This window comes from Solanum pennellii, chromosome 1, assembly GCF_001406875.1.
Source record: "Solanum pennellii chromosome 1, SPENNV200".
Taxonomy (NCBI): domain Eukaryota; kingdom Viridiplantae; phylum Streptophyta; class Magnoliopsida; order Solanales; family Solanaceae; genus Solanum; species Solanum pennellii.
Window position 1 is genome coordinate 45590198 of NC_028637.1, and position 12274 is coordinate 45602471.

A 12274-nucleotide genomic window follows, 5' to 3' on the forward strand; every position below is an offset into this window, starting at 1 on the left:
TATATATATATATGATTTATCATCATATTATAAAATTAATTTTGATGTAGTGAGATAGATAATTAAATATTAGGTGTATTTTATTATATGAATTGTATTAGAGTTATCTTATTTTGATTAATTTTGACTTAACCCTAGGCTTGAATATTTAGTAACTAATGAGACTTGATGTATTAGTGGATATCAAAATTTTGAAACTTTTTTGTGGACTTGGGTGAGTTTTTTGTATAGGCTAGATATACAGTAATTTGGATGTCGACGAACTCGTTTTCTTATGAATATTGTATACTTGATATGTTGGAAATATTATGATGCATTGAGGAAAGGAAAAACATTGGGGAATTAGCTTGCTTTACTTCAGTTCTTCAGTCAATTTAGGTTATGATTTATTCGATGTAATAAGGGCTCTTAATAGTGATTGATAGTCATAGAGTAATTTGATGAACTTAATTGTTGTGGTTTGGATGATTATGTGTTTGTGATTGGTCTGTAATCTAAAGACCATGAAATCCATAATATTGAACTTATTCTATTAAAGTGATACTTTGAATAAAGAAGAATTGGTTAAATACTGTGAATGAATTGGAAAGGGATGAAAAATGATGATTTAACTATGTTGTTGGATCGGTTGCCAGGAGGTGTTACGATAGTTAACTCATCATTATTTTCACCACTTAGCACTTCATTTACACTTTCACCAAGCCTTCTTTATTGACGGTATCACTTCAATCAAATAAGTTCAATGTTATGGATTTCGCGGTTATTAATTACACACTAATCACAAACAACACATAAATGATCTAAACCACAACAATTACGTACATAGAAAATTTCATAGTATTACTCAATGACTATCAATCACTATTAAGAGTGTCTCTATCACATGGAATAATCTATGACCTATCTTCATCGATATAAAGCAGGCTAATTTCCTAAATTTTTTTTTTCCTTAATGCCTCAGAGCGCTCTAATTTATCAAGTATACAATATTCATAAGCAAACACGTCCGTAGAGATACATTTTACTATATATCTAGCCTAACAAAAGAACTACATAACTAGGGTTCTGAATTATGAAGGAATCTATACTAAAACATGATAAAAGCCATGATGAACGGATTTGGAACATTAATTAACTAATTTATAATAATCTACTAAAGTTGTGGAAGCCCTAAGTCTAGTTAATAATAAAAGAACAAAAAATTTGACTGAGTTCTAGGGACCTAATGCGCGAAAGGAACCCACTAGTGGAATCCTACATACCTAGTTAGAAATTTCACGGAGAAATACTTTGATATCGGGAGTGTAACTGATGGAACCTTGTTGCCTTCTTGAACTATGGTTTGGTCACCTCTTTCTTTTCTTTACGCTCTATGTTTCAAATTTTTGGTGAATAATTTGGCTTATGTAAGTTCTAGTTATGTTTCTAGGCATAAACTAACCAAAACCACGTAGTTTAAGGTCAAGGTCAAAACAACATAGTTTAAGGGTCCAAAAAAATTAGGAAAAGACCAAAATAACCATACTAAAAATCTGACAAGGGCTGACCACGACCACTTCCACAGCCCGTGAAGTGGGTTGTGGTCCTTGGTCCAGTGAACTCTTGTTTCTATGGGTCTGTTTCGTGGGGGCCTACCCTGGAAAATGTGAAAGACCATGGACCGTGAAGGTCATTGTGGTCCTCACTTGGTCTTACGGTGTGAAGGCCTGATTCAAGGGTCATCCAACGGTCAGTGTGTAGGACAACAGACTGTAAAGGTCCTCGTGGTATTTATTTGGGCGTGGGGGTCTAGAGGCTGACTAAGAGGGAGCTACTGCCTATTCTTCCTGGACGCCCCCATGGCCCATCATCAAGACCAAGACCTGTGAAGAGTCCCGTGGTCTGGTGGCAGGGCCTGGGTTATCCCAACTCCCCACCACGGGGAGATCAACGGACCGTAGTCCCTATCACGGTCCGTGAACTCTTCCATGGTTCATTGCTTCAGGTAAGTTTCTGAAATTTTTTTCTAGGTCTTGTTTTTAAGGTGTTACAATTAATGAAGGGATATCTTTTTGGTAATTATTTTAGAGATTATTATACATTAAGTAATTAATTACTATGAAAGAATATTGTTGACTTAAAATAGTTACTATCTGCATTGCTAATGCACATTTTTTTTAGTTTTAAATCTGGTAAGATTGTTTTAATCAACATAAAGGCCATGCTAGCTAATGCATATATTTTTATTCCACATTCTAAACCACATAAAATAATACTTATATTTTGGACTATTTGTAACTACAATTATATAATTTATGGGGTAATTATTAAAATTAATTTTGTTTGAGGTTAAAGAAATAATATTGAAATTAATAGTGGATCACTTTCACCACTTTATAATTAGTCATGTATAATAATTAAGGTAGTAAATAATCGTTAGAAAAGTACTTTACATTCGAAAAGAATAATTTGTAGAAAAGACAAGAAAGAAAAAGAGAATAATAGGAAAACAAAAATTTACCAAGTGGACAAACGGGAGAGGAAAAGATCGAGAATTCGGTAAATTAATTCCTCTATTAATCGTTGTTTTATTTTTATGGGTTTGATATTATTATTTATATTAGATTAGAGAGAATGAAATTGCCGATGCGAAATAAGGAAATTGGATTGATGCACGGTAATGTGTTACTATTATGCCTTTTACCAATATATTGACATCTATCAGTTGGGTGATGATTGACTAAGTTTGTCAATAGATAATTCAATAATTAAGGTTGAGTTACGTAGTATATCATTCATTGTTATAGTTTAGGTTAGGCTGACCGTGTTTCTTTCTGTAGGTGATTTCAATTTTCAAATATTACTATTATTTTGTTATCATATTATAATATAAATTTTAATATTGTGAGACAAATAATAAAAATTAGGTGTATTTTATTATATGAATTTAATTCGAGTTGTGTTATTTGGATGAATTGAGACTTAACCCTAGCCTTGAATCTTTAAGAACGAATGAGACTTGATAAATTAGTTTATATAAAAATTTATAAATTTTATTATGGATTTGTGTGAGTTGTTAGTATAGGCTAGATATATACTAATATGGATGCCTACAAACTCGTTTGCTATAAATATTGTATACTTCATAAAATGGCAACGTTCTGATGCATAGAGGAAATGAAAAATAATGGATAATTAGCTTGCTTAACTTCGGTTTTTCTGTGAATGTAGGTTATGATTTATTTTATGTGATAGAGACAATCTTAATACTGTCTGATAGTCATTGAGTAATTCTATGAAATTTTCTTTGTACTTAGCTGTTGTGGTTTAGATGATCATGTGTTATTTGTGATTGGTCTTTAATCTCAAAACCATGAAATCCATAAGATGGAACTTATTGTATTAAAGTGATGCCTTGAATAAAGAAGATCTGGTGAAATAGTATTAATGTATTATGACCCAACCACCGGTCCGTGCGGGCACCCATACTAACAGCAAAGTAAGATAACCCTCATATCCTAATAGAAAAATCAAGCTGAAATTTAAGAAGACGGAATAACAAAGTTAATAATTTAATAAATAACACCTTATAAAGTACACTCTTTAAAAGCTTGTAAAAAAATTTTACAACCCAAGGACCTAAACTAACAGGTACAAGAGCTACCAAGAGTAACAAAGGAATAAATAACAAACGGACACAACTCCCACCATGTGGAAGGAGGGATCGAAGGTAGTGGAGGATTCTTATTCTTCACCTAATGAAACATCACCAATCCTGCATCCAAAGTACGTCCAAATAGACATAGTAAGAGCAGTATGAGAACCACCAGACGTATTGGTAGGCATCATTGGTCAATCCAACACCCACCTCATAATATAAGAAAACAATAATAGGATCATGCATTGACCACTCGTTTCTGCACCCTTACCCTTTCTTAGAACACCTTCAATTTACCCAATGCTCTGACCACTAACCGTTTTCTTTCCCAACCGCTAACACTTCTAGTTCTATTAAATCATAGCCTAAACATGCTAAACCCATTGGATAATCCCAAACACTTAAACATCCCTTCCTACCAAGAGATTATGTCCCACTCTTAAATTACTGTCACCTTACCTAGACAGAGCCATATAGTTTCTCCTTACCCCAATCTCTAGCCCTATTACATCTTCTTTGGGTACTTACCCAGACAAAACCTCAACAGTTCACCCTTTCCCAACAAGTACTCCTCATAAAATATCTATACATCACCATACAGACACATAGTTCCACCTATACCAATTCCATACAACTATGAACGTAATCATTGTAAGTATATGCACATCACAATACCGAAATACAACATACTTTACCCTATACTCTTGGCATGATTAGGTTGTTTTCTCATGAAACCCAAGCTCAAACTGTTAGCATACCGAAATGTTGCAATCCGATCCCCAGTTGTTCCGAAAAGTGGCAACCCAATCCAATAGTTAGCTTGCCGAAACGTGACAATCCGATTTCCAATCATACACCATAATCACAATCACAACACATCATCCAAGATCATACATTTAAATAATGATTTTATGGTATTATCTATTCATATATCTCCTTTTTAACAAGTGGGAACAACATCATAACAAGCACATATACACATATCATAATGAAGCACGAACGAGCATATATCGAACACATCATAGAATCACAATCATCACCTAATACATTCCATCAATTCTTATCACACAAGAGACTAAGTTAAGCCCTCGCTCTTCCTTACGGTTCTTCATTAGGGTCTTAAATCTAAATTACTAATCATTCATTAACTCGTTACTTCGATAGGTCAAACCTAGCATATAACGAAATTTATTCTCCTCTACCAGATACCTTTGTTTAATGAAAGAATTCTACTCAAGAAAACAACTTAGCTCACTCAACCAGTCGCCAATATTTTACATAAAGAACCAATCTATATAAGTTGCATTATAGAAAATTTGCACAGAATTTACTCGGTGCATGAACGTCTAGGCATATCTTCTACTATTAATTTCATATATGACATGGTAAGAACAAATTTAGAACTACTGAATGTATAAAAACCTAATATACCTGGGCGGCAAATTTTATGGAGTTTTTTAAATTTATTTTCCACTTTTCGAATTTGTTACGTGTATTTGGCCAAGAATTCGCATGATTCCGCCATCCCTATGCTAGAAAGCTCCTTTTCTTCTTTTGCAAACTTGGAAAAACTTTTTTGAGGTTGATAGGATAATTCACGACATATGAGTTATTTTTAGAAAAATAGAAAATAATGATTTCTTGTAACTAAGGATTCTGCCTCACCGATCCGTTGCAGTGACAACTTACACCGCTACAGCGCCGCCGCATCAACGACATCTATCCCAATGTAGCAGAAACAGTCCACATTTTTGGTGGATTTTTTCACATCTCTAATAACGACGGTTCAGGTCGTTACAATACATACCATTTACCACTCGTTCGTCCCCGAACGACTACGGCCCTATCGTTACACACTCTCACTTTAGAACTCTCCCTTTTAGCGACAAGACTCTTATATAGAACGATGCAATTTTGCGACCTCTAAAAATTCAAAACCATAAAGAGTTAGACACATGCTAGAACCTAAGATATAAAATGCACTACACAAAAAGAGTACTAGGCTTTCATGCTACGGGTAGTTTAACAAGCATCATGCGAAACATGCAGTTTTCCCAAAGAATTTCCCGCTGGAGCCGAAGCTCTGCATCTGTAGCGGCATCGTTGAGCGGGAGATCGGGCCACACTAAGAAGTGAACAGGGGAATAGTTTCAATTTCCCCTTATAATATCCCAAATTCTCCCTAATCGCTCTCCCTCAAATCTCAACTCTCATGTAATTTCTCGTTTTTCACTCTTATTACTTGATTGCGTTGATTAAAATGATGGTATGCATAATTAACTAATCGAATCAGAATGATTTTTTGGGTAGTTATTTTGAAATTTAAATTAATTTTCTAAAAGGGTTAGAATAATATAACATAATTACTTTCGGAACGTCCCCAAAGTTTGTACTACGTCCTAGGCATAAGGATTTTGTAGAAATATGGTGTAATTGACAATAAAAAGGATGGGTAAATTTGAAAAGTCATCCTTCCATGAACTCAATTTTTTGACACGATTTAGGGTTATTCGGTTGAAATACATGCTAATTCATGTTCTAGGGTAGTTATCATATTCGGATCTGCTGAAAAACTCATGAAAACAGGGATTTTGGTAAGAGAGATGGCATTTTCCGTATGTTATTTGTCCTAGATGAATGTCATTGTAGAGGGATAACCTAGAACAACAGCCTATCTCCATTCCCAAAAATTCTCTCTTTTTTCTCTATTCTTCCCTACCTGGTCTATACTGCACTAACTTATCTTACTTCTTGCAGGCTAATTCAATTGGCCGGTCAAAATGACGAGAAGATACCCTTCATCGGTTTTGAGATGCCGCTAATTGAAAGATACATAATGATTGTTGTACCACAAGCTTCTTCTATGAGAGGGCTCTTGGTAATGGAAGGTCGAGTAGAAGGGTCATTCCTTTTACGCTTGTTTATTCGAGTTTGGGTGACTCCCGCTGATTGAGGCTTCCCAAGATGCTCGCTCCACTTGGGTGAGAGAGTTTTATGACATCCTTTCCACCGTATGCTTGGAGGAACCTTACCCACTCATTCCCGTTCAAGTATTCAACATTACCATGAATGCCACTACTATTATGATGTACTAGAGGCGCAAGTGGTCTCAAACCTAGAGTACGAGGAAAAACTTTGGGATATTGATTTGGAGTTGTTGCGGGACACTATAGTAGAGCCTGCAAAATGGGATAAGGTTTACAGGGTTACGGCAGAGGGAATCACAACTACTTACTGGTCTCCGGATGCTAGGAGGTCGCTGCACCTGGTATCAAGGAGGATTTTTCTGTCGGACATTCGCACAGACGTTACCTTTCCTCGGGCTCTTGTGGTGGCGTGTGCTATACAGGGAAATCAACTTAATATGGCGGCGCAGACTATCTCAACATACAATTCCACAAAAGTCTAGTTCACATTTTGCTCTTGTATGGGGAGACAGCTAACCTAGGATCTGATACTAATTTGTAACGACCCAACCCGCCGAGTTTTGTGGATACCCACTCTAACACCTAAGTAGGAGAACTCTCATATCCTTATAGAGAAATCATAAGGAAATTTAAGAAGACGGAATAACAAAGTTAAGGAGATTTAATAAATAACACCTTTTAAAGTACACTCTTTGATTGTAAAATAATTTAACAACCCCAATGGCCTAGTCTAACAGGTACAAGAGCTACTAAGAGTAACAAAGGAACTAATAACCAACGGACACAACTCCCACCAAGCAGAAGGAGGGATCAAATCTATTGGAGGATCTTTCGTCTTTATTTACTGAAATATCACCAATCTTGCGTCTAGACTATGTCCAAAAAGATAGAGCAAGAGTAGTATCAGTACAAGCACACGTACTGGTAGGCATGGTTAATCTGTCGCCCACTTCATAATATAAGAAAAGTATAATAGGATCATGCATGGACCACTCGCCTCTCCACCCTTACCCCTTGTTAGAACACATTCAATTTACCCAATGCTCTGACCACTAACTGTTTTCTTTCTCAACCAGTACAGCTTCTGGTTATATTGAATCATAGCCTAAGCATTTTAACCCAATTGAATAATCCCAAATGCCGCTAACATCCCATTTTACCCATCGATCATGTCATACTCTTTGTCACCTTATCTACCTCAAGCCATATAATTTCTCCTTACCCCAATATCTAGCTCTATTCCATCCTTCTTAGGTACTTATCCAAATAATACCTCGATAATTCACTGTTTCTCGACAAGTACACCTCATAAGATATCTACATATCACCCCTTACTCACAAACAGACACATAGTTCCACCTACAAAAAATCCCTACAATTATGAATGTAATCATCACAAATATATTCATATCACAATAAAAAAAACATACTTTACCTTATACTCTTGTCAAAAGTAGTTGGTTCTCTCATGGAACCCAAACTCGAAATGTTATCTCACTGGAACGTGGAAATTCCATCCCAAGTTGTGCCAGAACGTGGCAATCTGATCCAATAGTTTTGCCAGATCGTGGCAACTCCATCCAATACTTAGCTTGCCGGAACGTGGTAATTTGATTTCCTATCACACACCATAATCACAATGACAACACATCATCAAGATCTTACATTTAAGTGATGATTTTATAGTTTTAAAAATTCATACATATCTCTTTTAACAAGTGACAATAACATGGAAATAAGAATATATATAGACGTATCGTAGGAAAGCACAAACGAGCATATATCACACACATCATAGAATCACAAACATCACCCGATACATTCCCTCAATTCTTATCACACAAGAGGCTAAGTTCAACCCTAGCTATTCGTAAACCTAAATTACTAAACATTCATACACTTGTTACTTCGATAGTTCAAACCTAGCATAGACTGGAATTTATCCCCATCTACTAGATAACATTGTTTAATGAAGGAATTCTGCTCAAGAAAACAACTAAGGAGACTCGACCAGTCACCGATTCTCTACATAAAGCACCAACCCAATTATATTTTATTATAGAAAATTTCCAGAGAATTTACTCGGTACACGAATGTCTACGCATCTTCTATTGATTTCATATACTACATGGTAAGCACAGATTTAAAACTACTCAATGCATAAAAACCTAACCTACATAGTTGCCAAATAATTGTATGGAGTTTTGATTTTTTTTCCAGCTTTTTCAAATTCGCTTGTAACATCTCATAAACCGAACTAGCTAGGATTAATCAAAGTAACTAAGAATAGTTATTTTTTGAAAGAATAGGAGAAATCTTAAAAGTGTAAAAATAGGTTTTTGGTCATTTTTCAAATGGCCATAAGTTCTAGCTCATGAGGAATTAGGAGATTTCTTCAATGCCGCCTAGTTTGCGCATTTTCGTTATCATATAAGGGAAATATGCCTTTCAGAAGTTGGGATGTTGGACTGAGGAAAGTCCAATCAGGATGGTTAAGGCAAAGTAGTCTTTTCACCCTACTATTTCCTGATTTGTTATAAGGGTTTATTAAGGGTAAAATTAAGCCTTAAGTCAGTTTTTAGAAGATTGAATACGCTTAGGGCTTGGGAGAAAAGAGAAGAGAAGAAGGAGAATGGTGAAAAGACCAAGATTTCGCCAAGATAATTGAGTGAATTTTGTGTGGGGTGATACCTTTAAGGTATGTCAGATCATTCTATGATGGATTCCTCAACCCACACAACAATATGTTTAATTCAGCTCATTTAGAGTAGATTGAATGATGAAAATTGAACTTCTTGATGAGAAACTATTAAATTCTTGTTGGTGGAGTTGTAGTATACCTTTAGTTGTTTGATTCGTGTTTCCGGACTATTTTACAAGTATAACATATTATGTATTGAGAATTTTAGTTATCCTAAGTGTTTGGGTTGATATCCATGGTAGTTTGAAGGTTTAAAATTGAAAATTGGAGAAGAAAAGTCAAAAATCCCGTCTGACAAGCCCTGGTGCGCAGCGGCTTCCAAAGCCCCTCAGGGAAGCCTCTGTCTGATAGAGCCTGACGCACTGCACCAGCCAGAGTTTCGCAGTACCGTCTCTGTCCATTAGACTCTGGCACCCCGTGCCTCTCAGAGTGCCAGGGTCACCTAGAGATTTGATTTCTCTGCCATTATTACGTACTAGTTCCTAAGTGATGCACCTATAACTCTAGTTGACTCCAACACTCTAAAGTACATCTAAAATCATGAAATCATCCATAAACATGAGATCATGGTCCTTTGATCCATAATCCAATTCAAAGAAATTTAAGATTAAAGTCGAAGAAGTTAAGAGTAAACTCCACAAAGTTAAGAAGCAAGTCAAAGTGAGTTCTTAGAGTTTTCAAGAATCTTAAACAAAAATTGTATCTTTGTTTTAAGGCTGAAGCTACAAATTGAGCAATGAGTAATGAGTTGAGTCAAAATTTCGAAAGATATAAAGGGACTAGTATTCCCTAAGAGTTTAGTTGCAAGTAAAGCAAAGAGTGAGTTCATTTCTCAACATGCTATGAGGGAACTAAGTAGTCCCTAAGAGTATATATATTTTTCACATTTTGAGAAATAAAGGAAGCTATACTTCCAGAGAGCCTTTGGATAGTTTCTCAAAAGGGGAACTATCATTTCCAAGAGATTTTTAAAGTTAATTGAGAGCTGTTACCTCAAACCAGAGAAGGAGTTGTTTGAAAAACGTATGAGCTATGTATTTTTGGAGTAATATTGAGCATCGATATGGGGACGCAGGCTCATATCAACTCAAGTATCCATAAACAATGTAGCCAACATGGAAAGATAAAGGATCATACTTTTTTGATGATTCCTTAGTGCTTTTTAGCATAGACTAGTTGATCCACTTAGTAGTTCAGGTTCTATACCGACGATACGGCATAGGGAGGTGCTCTTGCAATGTGAGGTAAGATGTTGTACCATCGTTTAGGCTCATAGTGATGGTTTTCTTTTTGAGATTCTCCCACAGAAACTATATTACTTTCATATATGAGTAAAGTTGAGTTTATTATTATATTTCATTTAATGAACTAAATTTTTACAGTGTTTTACAAGCGTTATATATTGCATGTGTCTTTACTACTTTAGATTTTGTTATGACTTCTTGAGGTGAGTAGAGTCACAGTAAGTTCATTGTTATTCCTTTCAAGCTTACTAGTTGTTTTTTCGCATTCCAACTTGCATAATCGTACATTCAATGAAATGATGCCAGTTGGCCTGCATCGTCTTATGATGCAGATGCAGGTAACCATGATCAGCATCCAGGTCCTCCTTGATCAAGCTTGAGCATTCAGAGTCAGTGGTGAGCCTCCTTGCATTTCAAAGGACTCTTTAATTTCTTTCCGTATTTCCTTTATAGAATGTTGTGTGGTTTGTCCCAACACTCATCATAGTATTAGTAGAGGCTTCATAGACAAATAGATAGTCAGACAGTCAGTTTCGGGTCTATTTACAGATATATATATTTTTTTTGAGATTTGAGTGTCATTTTGGCAAAGACTATCAATTAAAGTATTTTTAATAAGAATGTTTACAACTCTACAATTGAGCTAAGTCTTCCACTGAGTTAAGTAAGCCAGACCAATGGTTCACTCAAGACTAGCAATGGTCATTGGGTGTTGGCCGCGTCCAGGGTGTAGGCTCTGGGCATGACAAACTTTGTATCAGAGCATAGAGTACAAGAGACATAGGGAGTTTATGAAGCCATGTTTGTAGAGTCTTAGTCGTCAGTTTGAAGCGCTCCACATCTATCATTAGAAGGCTACAACTTTTCAGAATTTCTTATTTCTCTCTTACTCACTTCATGCGTTAGAGGTTACCTCTAAAATGTTTCCGTCTATTTTGTGCTTGAGCGTGTTTCAAATCATCATGCATCCATGAAGAGCAGTTAGAGGTCATCCATCCAGAAGAAATGTAGAGGAGCTAGAGGTACCTAATGCACCTAAAGTGCAACCTCAAGGGAAAGTTACCAATTTTGAGTTCTATGAGGCTATCCGGATGCTTAGTCAAGATGTGACAAATCAAATCGGGCAACAAGGAGGAGCTCGACAAGAAAGTTTGATACTTTGAGAATTCGAGATTTCTTGAGGAAAATTCCCCCAAGCATCACTGGTTCAAGCATCACGGAAGATCCGAAAAAAATTGTGGAGATTTGAAGAATGTATTCGATGTGGTGCATGTTATGAGTGTTGACAGAGTCGAATTGGCTGCATACAAACTCAAGAATGTGTCTAGGACTTGGTTCGATTAGTGGAAAGATTGTAGAGGTAAGGATGCAACACATCCGTGTTGGGCTTGCTTTTAAGAAGCTTTCTTGGGGCGTTTGTTTCCCTGAGAACTGAAATAACAAAAGGTATGGGAGCTCCGTACTTTGAAACAGGACTCCTTGAGTATTCATGAGTATGGGTTAAAGTTCACATAACTGTCTCGCTGTGCTTCGGAGATGGCTAAGGATATGAGAAGCAAAATAAGCTTGTTTGTTACTTGCTTGGGTCGTGCTTCAAGAAAACAAGGTAGGGCTACAGTGCTTATTGGTGAACATGGACATTTCAAGGTTAATAGTGTCTGTGCAACAAGTTAAAGAGGATAAGCTGAGGAACAGAGAGGTGTACAGGAACATGAAAGCTAACACTAGGAATGAATCTGGTCAACAGAAAAGTGGTTCAAGTTGA